Source organism: Phalacrocorax carbo, chromosome 2 (assembly GCF_963921805.1).
Source record: "Phalacrocorax carbo chromosome 2, bPhaCar2.1, whole genome shotgun sequence".
In the NCBI taxonomy this organism is placed as follows: Eukaryota; Metazoa; Chordata; class Aves; order Suliformes; family Phalacrocoracidae; genus Phalacrocorax; species Phalacrocorax carbo.
In genome coordinates this window covers 52,239,136-52,256,901 of record NC_087514.1, presented here as the reverse complement: position 1 = coordinate 52,256,901, position 17,766 = coordinate 52,239,136, and the positions used below count along the sequence as shown (strand labels likewise).

Below are 17,766 nucleotides of genomic sequence, written 5' to 3'. Positions count from 1 at the left end.
TTCCTTTTTATGTTCTTCTGTTTTTTAAAAAATGCATCATTGCTGCACTGGGGTCATAAAAATTATGAATATGTTTTCCCATGGCATGAAGCCATAGCATACTGTAAGGCATTGTGCTGGGCCATTATACACAGCCTGTAATCAGAAACAAATGTATTAAGTGAGATGATGTGATGTTACATGAGAAAAGTGAAAATAGAGCAGGGAAATGTGATAGACACTGACTTGGACCACAGCATCAGCTCTGAACAGCCCCTTTCTCTTCAGAAATCAGAGGCTATGCCAGAAGAAGTTGTGTTTCTAGATCCTGGTCTAGAAAATAGAGTCAAACTTCTTGGAAGAGGGAGGAAATAAAACTTGTCTGAGAGCTGGGTTAGGCAAAAAGATACTGAATATCCTATTCAGAAAGAGAAATACTGCTATGCTGGTGAGGGTGGCTCTCTATGGTATGCATCATCACAGGCTTGGTAGTGGTCTCAGAAATGCAAAGAAGCCCATGCCTCCACTCCTCCAACCTACAAGCTTGTTGCAGGGTTCCAAATGTTGGCTGTGACATGGTGAGAGCTATCATTGAAGAAAGAGCTCTTGTTTCTTTGGAGTTTATATTTCTGAGACTTTGCACCAGTACTGCTATTACCAGCTTAAAAATTAAACGACCCAGATTAGGAGAAATGGAGCAACTAATTTGTCTATTTGCCAGTGTTTATTTCCCCCCCCCCCCCCCAAAAAAAAAAAAGCTGTTTGTGACAGCTGCTTTCATTTTCAGGAGTATACCGTGACTCTTCAACATCAAAGCTAGATTTTAATTTGACTTAACTTTGCAGCCCACAGAGCGAAAGGTCAAGCAAATGAGACTCCTTTAGAAAAATTATAATTGCTGTTAAGATGCACGTGGGCCATTTGAATGCTCTGACACTTTATTTCCAAGCCCCTTAGACAGGCCTTTAGAAACTCTCAAAGCTCAGCCGCTTGTACCCTTTGAGAGGTGTGCAGACTGGGCCATAACTGCAATATGCGGTGAGAGCAGTCTTCGCCCCAGCAGCAAAGCGACTTACGCTTCTATTTCCCAGGTGCTAAAACAGCGGGCCCTAAAATGAGAGCAGTGCCCAGAATGACCTACCTTCTCTCCACTGACATTTCCTTCTGATGGCTGTCTATGAGCTGGGACCCCCAACACACAAGGTTTTTCATCCAATTCAGGTGAAAGCTGTATCAGCCATAGATCCCCTGCAAGCCACCATAAGTAAAAAGCAGAGGGTAAGACCATCAAAACTTAATCATGAAGGCAGTAGTTTATAAACTATCTAGAAAGCAGATTGTTTGGACAATACTGCTTTCTGCTTTCTTTTTTCCTCAAAACTGCCTGGTTTTATCAGCTGAGTAGGGCACAATAAAGAGCACCAAAGGACCTGGATAAATAAATCCTATCTAATTATTGACAATTGTCTTAAAAATTTTCTCAGCAGTAATCTTAGAAATGGTTCAGATTTAAATCTGCAAAACAAGCAGTCACTGCTACTATGCCTTCTACAGAAAACAACTGTCTGCTCAGCAACAGAAGACTTGCTCAATTTTTGTCCCCTGGAATGTACAAATAATTGATACAAACAGGAGAATTACACCTTTGGCATTATAAAGCAGGGCCTTTTCTTCCTAGTGTCTGGATCTTGGATGAAAAATTAGTATCTTTGCAATGAAAGAAATGTTGCGCAATATTTGATATTTTTAGACTGTGCGATACAAATGTGTATTTATGAACCACATCAATGAGCCAGGTGTCTTTGTTGCAAATCCTTATGTAGCAGAATTTGCTGCTTTTCTATACCTCTTTCTCCCTTATGCAATAGTGCAGCTACTTTAAATCATAAATAAACACAGTTAGGAATCTGCCATAAAGAAAATCTGAATGGCAGTCTTTGCTGATTCCAGTTAACTTTCCCTTCACATGAACAAATGTCCTTAGTGGATGAACGCCCATGTATCTAAAGCTGTTGAGACCCCCAAACACAGGAAGTAAACCATATGCATTGCATTTGTTTGCTTTAATGAAATGATTGATTTATTGGTCACAAATTCCTCAAAAGCATTTGTTTTTATCCCCTGGGTTCTTATCAGAGAGCTCCTAACATCAGTCAAAATCATGGCTGTCATTCAATACGGTGCAGTGCAACTCAAAGTCTTTCCCAGTCCTTCTTGTTAGCAGGGAGCCTTCCCCAACCCCTGAGAGTGTCCCCTGCCAGGGTGCAGATACCCCCTTATTCTACAGTTGTTTGCTTCCTAGAATAGCTAGATTTGAGGACTAGAGCCTTTCTAATGGAGCTCGAGTGCATTTGCGGCACAATAGGTCATTTCTGGCTCACTTGCTTTCTTTTCAGCTCATGGGACAAAAAGGACATGCTTACACCATTTGCTTACATTGGTAGGTAAAGAAAACCTTAAATGTCGTATGAGTCATTTGCACTCAATTAATTTCTGCTTGTGTTATTTATTCACGTTAAAGATATGACTTTTATTCTATATGTGACCTTCAGCAATGGAGCTGATAACAAGAACATTGCTTTGGAAAAGTGAAAGGTTAAACATTAACCAGAAAAATAGTTCTAAGACAAACATTTTGAATGTTTTTTTCCTTCATATTTGAAAGTAACTTGTCATTTCCCCTCTTACCACCCTCCCTCCCCCCATATTACTGTTGTGCTGCTGTTCTTGATATTTGGTAGGTGCAGTAAACGCTTGTACCACCACATGATGGACTCCTCTCTGCCTACTACAAATCAGCTGGGTCTTTGAGCTGGGTGCAAGCTGTTGCCTGATTATCTTTTTGTTAACAGTTTCTGGGTTTTCTTGCCTCCCAAGAAGCACACCTGAGAGAAGACCCACCACCACCATGCTCTGAGACAGGGGCTCAGGTCTGTGCTCCATCTTTTACTCCTTGTTGCATGTGGGGAGTGAAGAAAGAAAAAAAATATCTGAACTGGGGAACAGTGTGAAGGATTGTCCAAGCTTCAAGAACACTCTATGGGTTTGAAACACTGATTTTAGCGATATCTTTTTCCTCCATGACTCCCAAGCTTCACTCGGGCATAATCACTGTCCCCATGAATTTGAAATTTAATCTACAGTGTGAGTCAGCTGGGTTGGGGGGGGAGGGTGTTGTGCACCTTTGCTGTTTAAAAAGTCTTCATATCAGTTAAGAAAGGAGTGAAAAATGAAAAATAGTCTCTGCATTCAAAGCTGAGTCTTCATTTTGCCTGTGTATCAATTTATCTCTTTTTTTTTTATGTGGAGGCATGTTTGTTGAGCTCCAACTCTGTTCTGAAGTTGCTTCAGCTTTTCTGCTTTAAGGCAGTCTCCAACCTCAGCACAACATCAATTGTTAAAAAAAAAATCTGTAAATCGATGTTACTTCTGCTCCCACCCATTTTTGGAAGCCCAGAACACGGGACGTGTATATTTTATTCAATAAAGCAGCTGAATTGCCTGTTGTTTGGTTAATTTGGGTAGCAAAAATAAACCACCAAAAGCAAAGATGAATTGAACAGCTAAGATAAAACCAAAGCCAAACAAACATCGACAACAACACTCAGTGGCTGGAAAAGGGTAACTCCTGCTCCAGGAGTCATTCTGGGTGGTCGAGGCTCCCTCTCAGCCCACAGCAGGAGAGAGGACCAGGGGCACAGGGCTGCTGGACCGCAAGACAGTGGAGGTGACCCTCTACTCCTGCCTCCCCTCTGCCCTTTCTGAATGGCTGACGCCCCCCGCCATGTCTCAGCATTGTTCAATCTGCCATTCCCAGTGTAAACATTGCTCTAGTGGCAACATTTTGAACTACAGAGAAAAAAAAAGCAGCAAAACTATAGAAAGCAGCAGACAATCCCAACACCTTTACTGATCTTTAATATCACGGACTGATAAAACCCTGCTACTTGTCTGTATATCTCGCTTGTTGTTCAGTCTTTAAAGACTTGTAGACTAAGTGATGTCTCCTACCAAAGAATGATACCAGGTTAGACAATGCTGTATGAACAGGGATTTCCTTTCATCAGTTCTTATTTTGCCGTATTTCAATATTTTATTAAATGTCCTCTTGTCCTTTGCCATGGAACAAGGTGAATAGAAACCTCCTGGTCTTCTTCCTCAGGATCACTTATTATTTCATACGATTTCTTCACTTTTCCCCTTATTTGTCTCCCACAAGGTAATCTGTGCTGGGATAACAGACTGCTCCACTGGTGTTGCTGATGCAGCCAGTGCCAGAGAGTACCAGAAGCCTCCCATCATAATTTCTTCATAGAAAATTTTGCAGCCAGGGTCACAGACTCATAAGGCAGGCTTGGCCTGAGCCTACCACAGTGTGCCTTCTCCCAGCCCTCCCAGTCTGGCCCGTGCCCTCCCCCCTCTTTCATCCCCCTTGCTCAACTCCCCACAGAGCCCTCCTTCCCCAGAAAGACGATCCCTTCCTGTCGCCTTCCTGGGATGGACTTCTTCATTTTTCCTTAGCCAGCTCCCCTGGACAGACTCTTGGTTTCTCACTGACTTGCTGCGCTGTTGAGGTTTCTTGGCCTGGGTCCCAGGGTTCCTGCCTTAATCCATCCCTTCAAAGAGATTTGGATAAGTCTGGATAAGCTTCCAAGCCTCTGGATGCTTATTCAAAGCATGAGGCTGGGGGAAAGGGGAAGCATCCCAGAAGGAAGCCAGAGGCCAGTCAAGCAACCTTTTTTTTCCTGAATCAGAGATACCTCCCCAAATCCCTCAGTACCTGTGTGTCATAATCTTCATTTACATTAGTAAAAAGGCAAACCCTGGCCTGCGCATTGTGAAGCAGTATGACTGGACGTTTAGGTGTACAGATGGGCCATCATCTTGTCAGGGTGTCTGTTGCAGAATTAAAAACTGGGATTCTTCCTTTCAGGAGAGCTCGGGTATGTTTACATACCACTGGGTATTTTAGAGGTGACTCACTACAGAAGTTCCATTTGAAACAGAGGAAGACCATAGTTTTGAAATGAAATGCACTGGAGAGGTGTGAACACAGCAACAGATCACAAAAAAATGTGAGGCTGGATTCTCCAGCCTGCAGGAGTCCTGCTGGGTGGCAGCCTGGGTGGGGGGTCCTCTGCTGCGGCCAGCCGCTGACTCTGGGAGCATGTGAAGAGTGAAGCAGCTGTAGGACCTGGGTCCAGAAGGAAACCTCTTCTGTACCATCTGTCCTCCTTCTTGCTTCTGACATTACAGATGGACTGAGAAAGCACCATTTGGAGCTCTTTCTGCATCTGCTTTGGGTGATTCTGGTCCTGGTTTGAAGTCCCTGGCACCTGCTATGAAACTAGGCATTTTCACAACATTTTGGCTGCATCTGAATTAGAAGCAGATTTCAGTCCCTCTGGAACCAAAACCAGCATTTGCTCAAACCAAAATTACTCCAGTCCTTCCCATTAGCCCCTCAGCATTCAAGATATATTCATTCATAATTTGTTTCCCGCGCCAAACATGTTGACTTTGGGGAAACTGATCTTTATTTTCCATTCAAATGAAGCCCAGTTGTGTCCTGTCCACCAAAAGAACAATCTGGCTTAAAGCAGCTTTAAGAAAACCACTATCTGATGTCAGTAAATCTCTGTCTATGCTATAACTGCTTTAAGTCAGGAAGCAGTGGGAGTGCTCAAAACAACACATAAAGATAAAGGTTTCCAGTGCCAGGAACGTGAATGTATTTTGGAAGAAAACACGGCGGGCATTCTGTGCAGGAAGAGATGAAAACATACGTCAGCCTGTGGAGCCTGCCAGTGCCGCAGCACACACACACCAGCTGTCTGGGGAAGCCACATCTTCAGATGGAGAGAAGGAGGCACTGGAGAACCCTGTCCTCAGCACACACGCACAGCGAATGGCTGCTGCTATTACTCCTTTCTTTGTCTTGCAATGGAGCAGTATGTATTCATCTGTCCTCTAGGAGCTAAAGGAACTCATCAGAAAACAGACCCCAACCCCATCTCTTTTGCAGGGATGGATGTTGAACAGTTCCTGGGGGCAGGAGACGATTTGGCCATCTGGCCATGTTGCACTCCTGGACTCCCATGGGGTCCTACCCTCGTCCTTTCCTGAGCAGAACAGGTGTTGCCACAGCCAAACTCTTATACATTGGTCATACTTCTACCCTACAACAACATGAAAGCCCTGAAGGAAAAGGTCATCTATCAATCCCATGGTCTGACCGTGTGTCCCTAGAAAAGCCATTACAACATGGGGTGCTGGAATAATTCCACCAAGACCAAGGATATTTCTATCCCTTGCCCAGCATGGGTAAGGTAGAAGGGAAAAGAGGTCATTGTTCTCTGTTAAACATATTCTTCGTTGTCAACCTACTTTGTCTTGTTGCTAGTTTTCCTCTTACATACAATGCAGAATAAAAAACAAACAAACAAACAAAAAAAGGAAGTATATATCCACTTTGTTACTGGAGACTCTTCTTCTTCAGGAGATAGCATCTTTTGGGTCCCAGGCCATTGCACTTACAAGAAAGGCAATCAGTCCTCTGACCAGTCCCCTACGTAAAAGGCAGAACTTTTTTTAAGCCATGAAGACACACAAGGCAGTAAGTTACCAGTTTACAGGGTATTTTGACTCAGAATGGTAAGCACATCACCTGCATCTTTTACTAACAATGCTACTTACACTCCTTCTTTCATCCCAGAGTATCTGAAAGCTAGTCATATAGTAAAGTGCTAGCAATCTGAGTTCCACTGTCCATATATTTTGTCTGCCATTAGTGTTCCTCAGACAACTTTTATTCTCTAACTCTCTTCATAGTTCTTTTGGGAAGGGAGAAGAAGGCATGCAGAGGGCTGCAGCTCTCCTACTGCACCTTGCCATTAGGGAAAAGGTAATGCCAGAGGGCCACAACAAAGAGTATTGCCTTAGCTTGGAGAGTCTGTGTCCCACGCTGTGTCATTGGGAGGTTGTGTGGTGTTAGCAAGGCTGGGGTGGAAGAGTGGGAGAGACAGCACCTTCTCTGGCTCTGGGGAAATGGATATACCAGCAACGTTCCCAGGTTGCCCCTCTGGATGCAGCCTTACAGACAGGAAAGCCATGATCACACTCAGTCTTTGCCCTTCAGAAAGTGAATGGGAATGGTGGTATTTGTGGGAAGCCACGGGAAACCCTGGCCCCAGTAAATACATTTTTAGAGAAAATCTAATTATTAGAATAAACATGGTTTTGTGTGACCTTTGTACATACTTGTTTCCTCTAACATAGGTTATACAGGCTTTGTGCAAGATCCCTCTGTGCTTGTCCTCTCCTACTCTATATCCAGACATGGCTACGGAGACAAGTGCATAAATGATGCTCTGGGCCCAGAGCATCACATTGTATCCAGCATCTCCAGGGGAAAACTGGTAAGTAAAAGGCCCCTTCTGGGCACAGCAGCTGCTCTCTGGCCTCCATAAAATTACCTGTTCCTTGCTGAATTGCAAATGCCTTTCCAAAGCCAGAGAAAATAACCTATGCATTTAGGGACACTTATGCAACCTAAACGATCCAGCATAATTCTAGAGAGCACAGCCATGGCAGTTGTCTGCTGCCAGGTATTCAGACAGAGTATATAACAAATGCAAGAGAGCAGAGCTCGTAAAAGTAAGGGCTAGCAGAATGTTAAGACACAGAAGTTAGCCTGACCAAGTCTGGCTTTTCCCTTAGAGGGAAAGCAAAGTGATGTCCCCCGGAGCCTTCTAACACTGAAGCTTACAATAATAATGAAAACTCCATGGGACCAAATGTGCCTCCCACACACATCTTGGGTAGGAGCTTACCACACAAGGAGTCCTGCTGAAATTAATGGGCTGTGTGTGGATTACAAGACGCTATTTGGAACAACTGAGGGTGACCTCACAGACATTTTCCCATTGTTGTTCCCACTCCGTTCAGTATACCTGGCTTTAAGCTTAACTGCGCCTCTCCATGAAGGAAATGAAACACAGAGAGGGAGAAAGAGAGAAGGAAGCATATTTATATGGGGAAACATGGTGTATTGGCTGAAGTATAAGCCTGGAAGACTTGGTCTTCAGTCTTGGCTTTCCCACTGACTCCTTCCGTTATCTGGATGCAGTCATCCCATCTCGGCTCCATCCATCTGCCAAACGGAGCCTGTGAGCCGGGCGTTCCGTGCAACTTCGTGTCACAACCTGCACAGCACCAGCAGCACAGAGCTGGAGAGGATCCTTCAGGATCCCACCGCCCGTGCATCCCTCTGGGCGGGCACAGCCCCTGAATGGGGTGATGTGGCTGTAGCTGCAAAGGAGGCAACGGCAGTGACTGCGTCACAGGACTTTTCCTGTTTGCTTTATTCCCGGGGGTTATTTCTGGGCTGAAGGGAGGCTGCAGCGTGATGTCAGTGTGTAAACAGGGAGGTGAATGTCGTCAGGGCTCGGGGGATGGAGATGAAGGCACGTCTGGCTCCCCGGAGTGGGGTGCAGGAAAAAATTTGGTGCAGATAAAGAAACATAAGGGAAATGGCAGTGGAGCCACAGAGGAGGTGGTGGGAGGAGAGGGGGAAAAAGGATGCCGTCCCCATGCAAATCGTTTGGGAAAACAATGCACCGCCCTCCATTAATTCCCCTGATTAAAACCACATTAGTTTGTAGGTGTCAGGGACAGGCAGCTGTTTTCAAGGAAGCCCTGGCTCCACCAGGTCCTTCCTCGCCGGGCAGTGGCGGCTCTATCTGGAGGTAAATGTCAGCAAGGCGCGGAGCCTGCCGATGCTTGTCCTCCTCCTGACAGGCCCTGGCCAATGTCCTGCTGCTGAGGGTCGTGGTAATTTACGTCCCTTTTGTGTACATTAACTTATCTGCAGCAGAGCTGGCGGGGCTCTTTCAGCCAGGCTGTCTCCTCCGCAGGCTGGGAGACTTTTCCTGCCTGTGGGACCCGGAGCGGGGACCGGCTGCGCGCCCCTGCCAAGTTCCTGCGCCGGACCAACAACAACAAGCAGCACTGTGGAGCTGGTGGCCGCTCGCCCAGCCCCGCCGGCATCTCCTGCGCCCCCGCAGACCCCATGGACCCCATGTCCCCTGCAGCCCCACATGCCCTGGGGAGGAGGGAGCCAGGTGGCCGTTGTAAGCCCCCCACCCTGACTCTCCTCACTGTTTTTATTCTGCTGTTGCTGCAACAGCTCAAATGGTTATTTATTATTTGCAGCTCCCTTGGGGCTCTTTTCCCATCCCTCCTCCCCTGCCCCCTGTGGAAGGAAGCAGCCTTCTCATGCAGGAGACAGATACTTCCCAGTGGGCTGCAAATTTTGGTGTCCTGACTGGGGAGACTATTCTTATGCATTGGTCTGGAGGATTGTTAACATACAGGTACACTGTTATTAATGACAAATTCACTCTTAGCCCGAGGAGACAAGTATCCACCGGTGGTGGCAGACAGGTATGGAGGCACCATCTGAGTCTTCCTCTGGGCAACACTTTTTCCCATAAAGCAGGGTATTCCCCTCGCATCCAGGTAATGAATTTCTTTATCATCCCCACGCGCACAACTGAACACATTTAATGAGCCAGCAGCTCTAAGGGGGTCTCCCTGATTTGAAATTTCGGGGGCCATTGCATTCAGATTCACTTTTTATGTTACTATCCCCTTGTGAATCACTGAGTCCTTACTGGAAATCAGAATAGATGAAGCAAACTCTGCCCACTATAGTTTTCAAATTCCCTACTATGCCCTACTTGCCTTTGACTAGGGTTAGGCAAGTTTGCCCATTACCATTACAAAGCCCACAAAAAATGTTGAAAGCAGAAAGCAGCAGTAGCAAAGACTACATGGTCCAGCAGCCTGAACCCACACCAGGTCACCCAGAAAGAGTTGATCTGCCAACCTAATAGCTACCAGGAAAGAGGGGAAAAAAGAGGTGATATTCATAACAATATCAGAAAATGTTCGTTCACACATTCCTGAATGACTGCCACGAGATGTCTTGCTTTGGTACCTGCAAATTGCCGCTGTTGTATCAGAAAGCTACCAACAAAGTCTCAAACTGTCACAGGAATGTTAACAACCTCAAATTACCTTTCTTCTTCACAAGGATTGAAAACTGTGTCTTCTTAGTAGCTATTGACTTGATCCCCCCATATGCTTTACATGTATATCTCAGCCTAGTAATGCTCGGTGTAGCTAGTATTTATGATACTGACTGTGAAGAAAGCTACGGGTACTTTTGTTATGCTCCCAAAATTCTTAGTGAGAATTAAGCTACTCAAAATAATAATAAAAAAAGAATCAGGGTTGTAGTTACAGGCGGCATATCCCTGCTCTTGTTCTCCCCCAAAGCTTCACATCACCCTTTTTCAGCCTGAAGCTGTGACAAGATGAACAACCCCAAAGCAAGGGGCAGGACTCACAGCAGTTACTGTGAAATACAAGACCTGTGCTTCCTACTGAAGAGTCAAATGCCATGGAGCGAAGACTGGGGAAGAGAGGGCAGCACACACCTGCTCCGAGCATGGTGCAGGGCTTGCAAGTTAATGTCGAACTCTCTGTTTCCACCCTTGCCACAGGTCTTTAATTCAAGACTCCATGCCTTCCACTGGGTTTGACAGAAGATGCAGATAGGAGCAGGGTGCATGGGAAATTTGTGTCCTTTGGCAAGACAAGAGAGCAGCAGCAGAGCCATCTGCTCTAACCACAGCCTGCTGCCTGCAGCAGCAGTTCTGTGACACCTCGAGTGTTTGTCTCCACAGAGAGCTTGCACAGGCTGTTTCTATAGCCGTCACAAGCAGACTGAGCAATCCAGTGCTGTCACATTGTGTGGTTACCTTGCAGATAATATGGGTGACTGCACCTATTTGAATGTGGGAAAGGAAAATGCCTTGCTGGTCTATTCTTGCATGTTTACTTTTTGGTGGCCTAAGCTGCCTGCCAAAGCAGCATATGGGCTCTGTAGCAAGGGGTATTGTAGCATCTATTAACAATTGCAGTTGTTAATAGAAAATTTAGAAAACACATTGACACATCTTTCCCTGGTGTTCAGGGCCAATGTGTTGGCCTCAGGACATACCACTGGGGAGTTGTCATCCTTACAGCCACACCTGGGCCCCAGCAGTGGCTTCCAGGTAACAGGATGGCAGCAGATTTCACATGTAAGAAGAACATGGAGTTTTCATTTCAGAGCTAATGTCTATGGCTGTCTGCAGGTGAAGACAGTCTTTTTGCACCAAGGAATTTCAGGGCCATATTTTTAAGCTCTTTTGCACGCTCTGTCTGCAAATACCAATTTCTTTTTAAAAGAGACTCCACCCTTGTTGGCAGACACCAACAAGGTTGTTGGTGGCTTAGCTGGTGGCTAAGGTCCACTGACTTTTCAGGCATCATGGTGCCCAGGAGGAAGTGTAGCCCAAAGTTAGGTGCCTACAGCATCCATATGAAGTGTGTAGAGAGCAAAGCACCTCAGTTGTGGAGCTACCTTAGCTAGTTCAGAAAAAATGCCCAGGAAAGGACTTTGACTTAAGCTCTACATGTTAAGGACATAGAGACTTTAAGCCGTGGTTGGAGGGAAGATCCTACGTTCATCTGGAAGATGAAAGCCATTTCCTGAAGATAGTCCTCTTTTGGAAAGCATGCTGGCAGTGAAAACAGCAGGATAACAGTATTTAGAACCTTGACTCTGGCATTTTTATGTTGAGTATTTCTTGTATCAAGCACTGGACCCTGGTTTTGCTCCTTCAGGCCAGCTCCATAACGACTAGGCAGGCACCCCTTTCTCTCCTCACCTCTGTACTGTAAAGTAGCTCCATTTTGCTCCCAATTTAGGTCCCACATTGGTTATACAAATAAAAAATCAAAACATTCACTGGTAGATGCTTCATTAAATGTCAAATAAAAGTTTCTCGTGTTTCCATTTCTCCATCTACTGCCTTTTCTCTGCTGGCAATATTTTTCTTCCACCTCCCATGATGATTTGGTCTCAGTCTTGCTGAACAAGTAACTTAGTCATTTGCATAGACAAGGAAGAATCCCTTTGGATATTCCCAGAAAAGCTGCATCGCCCCTCAGCTTTCACATTGGTAATAAAAACCATAATAGAGATTAATAAATTAGGATGGAATCCATCCATCTCTGATTTTCCTAGGTGTAAGTGTGAAGAAATCAGAATTAGAAACCTATGTGATTTGCATAGCCCTGAATCTCTAATCGACTGTACTTCTTCACAAAGGTCTTCCTTTAAGTGCTGTATTTTCATCTGCAGTGTATAGTAGCACCTGTCCTAGGCACTCAGCTTTCAGATAGGTACCTGCACAGGAGAACAAACACTTTCCAAGGATATCCCTCATGTGGTTTTTTTCTGTAACTTCATGGAATTCCCATGTGGTTAAAAAAAGGCTGGATCATAACAGGAAGACTGCTGTTCTCCAGAACTGCTTCATGTTTCGGGACTATCCTAAGGCTTGATGTCATATTTGTGAAGTCCATTGTGGTGCAGACTGCTGTTTGCCCCATTGTGACTTAAAAATCACTAACCTCTTACAAATTCAGCCTTTGCTTACAGACTTTCTTTTTAAAATATGAATCAGTCAACACACCGGGGTGAAACCTCCCGAGGCTTTTCTGTATTTTGTTCTAAAGGTGATAAAACAAGAGATTGGGATTTTCTGTGGAAAATCTGACAACTTTCTTCCATGTAAGGACTCTCACTGTCCGTGTTTTCTGCTGAGGACAACACAAACACTTGAGTCATGAAGCACATCCCTTCCTTCAAGCACTTCCAAGTCATCATTTGCTCCCGTACAGTACTGTGTTTAAATCCGGCTTTATGAGTTTTACACATGGGCAGGAACAGGGGGTGGAGGGCAATGGACACCCAGAGCCAGAACAAAAATAGAAGGAAATGATCAGCTCAAAGCCCAAGCAGACACGGATACGTGTTTCTCTCTGGAAGCCACTAGAATGCATCAAAGAACAAATTTAATCACGTACAGCTGAGTTCGAACAAGCGTCACTGGGGTGCTCCTTTCCTGAAACTCCAGAAAAGATTTCAGAATAGCTCTTTGTTTTTTCATTGAACATCACGCAGCCCTTCTGCCAGTCTTTCTTAAGCCAGAAATCACTGCCAAGTCATAGGCACAATGTTACGCATAGGACATAACTTTACAACCACTTGATGCGAATAATTATCCTTAAGAAACAGCAGCAGAAAAGAGCTAACAACCTTGCTTGTTTTACATAGCTGTTTCCATGTATTCAGGTTTTACAATGAGCTTCAGAAGAATAGCAACTAGGGCCAGTGGCATAGTTAAAATATAGAAATGTGTATACCTAGATATCTGTACGTTGAAGATGGAGTTTATTTGTAATTATAAATGCTACTGAAAAGGTACGTTGCCAAACCTGTCTATTCTTCCAGCTAAATCAAAACTTCTGTGAGACTCTGTTTTTAGTTCTTGCAGCCGTGCCTCCCAGGATCATGTGATTGTATGACAATCTCAACTTTTCCATCTTCATGTTTGCAATGGGAATCCTGAAAATATGTGCCTGTGGGGCACTATATCAGGATGTAGGGGAACAGGCCCATTCTAACGATCCTTAAAAATCTCATGGTGTTTAAGAGAATGTCACAATTTGAGGTTAGAAGTATCATGGTACCTAGAACCATTTTCTGTAAAATCTTGAATGTCCATGAAATTTTATCTCCTTATGCTTACAGGCATCTGCAAAGGGATAAACTGAGCAACCCACACGTTCCCTTCCCATCCTGTCTATGATCCTGGGAGTCATGAATAGTCCTTGATCAAGTCACACACAGGATGAGATACCAGAAGACTGATTCTCACCCTTTGATTCCTTATTTCCATTTTACTATAAAAGACCCTTATCTTTGTCCAGCAAGAGCAGGAGTTCTTCCACTGGCATACATGCAGCAGAGATCTCTCTGGCTCTGACAGGGGATTGTCAGCTTTCCCCACCTGTCAATCTTACACAGATGTATTTGCATAGACCTGTTGATTTTGTGCACAGTACCAGCTGAAATTTGATACTTTCCAAAAATCATACAAAGAAAAGAACATTTCTGTCTGAAGTACTTTTATGGCAAGTTTCACAAACCCTTCCAATCACACTTGTAGCTGAAACACTGGCAGCTGGGTTTTTGTTGTTTTCTTTTCTCTCTCTCTTTCTTCTAGTGACATGGCCAAGATGTGTTCTAATCTGGTGGGCATTGGGGAAACGAAACAAAAAATAATTGAAGGGCTTCTGGTAACTTGAATTTCTCTGAGGCAAGGACTTGTGCTGTGAAGCAGTCAGAAATCCAAGCGCTCTCTCCCAGTGCGTGCACTTTGCCATCGAGGGGGCTATGTCATTTCTTTGAAGCAGACTCTATTTTGATGGGCAAAACACCAGACGATGACGTAAACCTCTAAGGATGATTACTTGGGTCCTATGTCCGGCTTATTCTCAAAAAAATGCCTTGAAAATCTTTAGAGCTGCTGCTCTTTTATCTGTCAGCAATGAAAACAAGGGAGATGTTACTGGTCACAGAGCAACTGAATCAAAGGACAGGCATTGTGCTAGGGAAAAATTCCCTATGATGTTTTCTTGTCCTCAGTACAATTTGTCCTCTCTTTTTTCTGGGGAGGTCTTCAGATGGAAGCGTCAGCTTGGTGGACACTGTGCAAGATCTAGACAATGTAGCGTGCAGTTTGTCTTGGTCTGACACTTTGAGTTCAGTGCACTTCCCAAGGTGATGGTGGTCCTCAGGGCTGTCACCCACATGGAGCTGGGTGGCCAGGCTTGTGGCTGGGCTTTGTATCTGCTAACATACATTCAGGCCTGGCAATGATGCTATATTCTAGGGCAGCTGGACCTGTGCAAGCACAGAAGCCATTAAGGGTCCACAGTAGCCCTCTGCACAAGCCCTTTTACAGGGAATTGGGGATTTTGACAGCCACATAATGAAGCTCTTGGTGTTCTTGCCATTTTGATAATGACAAAAAGAAAAAAGAGAAATTGAAATGTGTCTGAGAATCATCATGTCTCATAAACCTCTAATCTTAATCTCTGTCTTTTCATCCATTAGGTCCTCAATTCCTCATAATATCCTCCCACGCCCGCCCACCATTCCTGTTCCCAGAACAAAACGCCCGAATTCCCAGCAGTCTTGTGGCAAAGTATCAAGATCAAACTAATAAATGGAGAATTTTTCCACTTTCTCCAAATTATCCACAATGTGACAATTGCCATATATAACAAAAGAAAGTCATTTTAATGCTAAAATGCTTGGGTTTTGGTTTGTTTATCCTATTTGATTTTGTATGCATTCCAAAATTACATTTGTCATGGGAGTATATGAGCTTCTTGCAGTGATGCATTAAGAAATGTGTCCCTCTTCCAGCAGCAGAAAGTGTACAGGGGAAGGTAATCTAGAATTAGATACAAACACAGACGCAGTACAAAAGGTCTCACCGGTGCCAGCTGTGGAGAGCAGTAAGCTCAGCTCTTGGAGAGGTCATTTCATTCCCTGCCACGGGTCAAGGCCTGAAAAGACCATACTTTCTGTGCAGACAGTTTTCCCTTTCTTATCAAGGGTCTTGTTAGAGTAGAGGGCCTTTGACCACAGCTTTCATCCCAGAGCTTAAAATGCAAGCTTTTTAGGTTCTCCACCCAGGCCAGGAGACCATGGAGATAGTTAACAAGACGATAAACTTGACTCAAATCCTGATGGGAGGTCATTCAAAGCAGTAGAGGACAAATATGACAAATCTCAATAGCCTCAGCCATTGAGAAAACACAGGACAACTTTCTGCACACGTTGATTCTCTGAAGGCTTTCTATGTATTACATTGCTGCAGCCTGGCCAGGAAATGGCACAGGCATGAATAACTGTAGCCAGACCACTGACTGTCAGAGTGGGAGAAAATATCTTGACCAGCTCCAGACAGATGTGGGCATTACTCTTGCTAAACCTCTTTAATAACCCTAATTCCAAGAATAAAAAAGAAAGTGAAAAACACAGCACATTACTGAGGATAACTATAAGGAGTATCACTTGCCATAGAGAGAATCAGAAAAGTTAAGGCAGAGCACAACTTCCAAGAGATATAAAATAAAAATGAGACATTCTTCTGCATGTGTTTTGATCCAAACTGGTTTTTTATTTCAGTCTTCACGAAAAGGATCAACTGTGATCAAATGTCAAATGCAGTTAATGCTGCTGGCAAAAAACTCATTGGTCAAAAGTTTTTAGTACCCCATTAGTCAGGGGTAAAGTAGAAAATGGCAGATTGTTACCTGCTATGCAGTTAGATATTGTCAAATGGGTTTCACCTGTTGAAATTCACTCCAACAAATGTAGAGTCAATCTCAGTGATCTGAAATATCCTGATAGATGGAAGAACTTGTACACTACCAGAAAAGAGCAAATACAGTACTTTTTTTTTATAAGGAGAAGCCCATGAACCATAGGCTGTCTCCTTGATTTTTATTTCCAGAAAAATAATAGAACAAAATATTATAGTCAGACCACCAGCTGACGATGAAACTACTTGGGAGATAATATCTGCAGAGGAACATGGCTTTGTCAAACAAACACCAGCTCTGTTAAGCCCAACTTAATTTTCCTCTCTAGCAGGATATGGGTCTTTGTGAGTCGGTGTCACATATCTGGATGCTAGCAAAGGTTTTGACACTGTCTTGTACGACAGTTTCCTAAGGAAATTATAAGAAAGCATGAGCTAGTCAAAAATATTGTAAGGCAGGTGCTCAGCCACTTGGAAAACTCTACTCAGAAAGTAGCCAGAAATAGGTCATTGCCAGACTGGAAAGTTTCTTTGACTGCTGTTCCACAAGGGTCCGTTTTGGGTGACAATTTTTATTAAAAACCTGGAAAATGTCAGAAGGGATGTCTCACTTCTTGGAAGAGGCTGGAAACACTTTGGGACTCTAGATTAAAATTCAAAAGATCTTTACACATTGAAGAAACAGTATTAAAAATAATATTATCTATAAGGACTAGAGTAAAGCACTACAGCTAAAAAGACATCCTCGGTTGTCAAAATGCAAGAGGGGAGAAGAAGTGAATAAGCAACTGTACTTCCAAAAATGAACTAGGGAATGTGGAGGACCACATATTGAGGGTAACTCAATTTTATGATACTAATGCAAAAAAAAAATCCCCTAAATTATGAGGATTTTTAAAAGGCAACATTTTATTTAGTACTCAGAGAAATCCTTCCACTCTGGTCAGCACCTAGAAGGCATCTGCCACTGAATTGTGTCCATATTGAATGGACATTTCATAAAAGACTTGGACTAACTGAGAGAAGTCAAGAATAACCAGAGGTTTAGACAACAGGACTTACAGACAAAGAATGAAAAAAACAGGGTTGTTTAGTCCAGAGGGGATATTTCAAAAATATAAAATGCAGCTGCAGAGAAAAGAGTAAAAAGTTCTTTTTGTCCATTGCAGATAGAACAAGAAAATGTGAGCTGAAATTGTAGTGTGGGATATTTTTTTCAAACATAAAATAAAAATTTTCTAGTGGCAAGGGCAATTAAATGCTGGCACAGATTGCTAAAATTACTGTGGGCTGCTGATGGTCAAGAATAATTTGGGTGTTCCTTGCTTGAAGGCAAATTGTGAAGCTGATACCTTTCAGTTCAGTGGTCCCTGTGGTTCTGCAAACAGCAAGGAACACAAGAGCACCCTTAATCCTTGGGAGTGACTGACCAACTCTGGTGCATGCCTCCCACCAAGGGGAGCACATCTGATGCCAACTTTTCAAAAAT

General features: G+C 43.9%; 1 long non-coding RNA gene across 1 annotated transcript; it reads left to right on the top strand.

The window, feature by feature from the left end:
- The first annotated feature begins 7,348 nt into the window (after nt 1-7,348).
- On the top strand, nt 7,349-11,895 carry LOC135311929 (uncharacterized). Its single transcript, XR_010371478.1, has 2 exons — nt 7,349-7,397; nt 8,895-11,895. It is a non-coding gene; the product is annotated as an uncharacterized LOC135311929 (long non-coding RNA).
- Nucleotides 11,896-17,766: the final 5,871 nt, after the last annotated feature.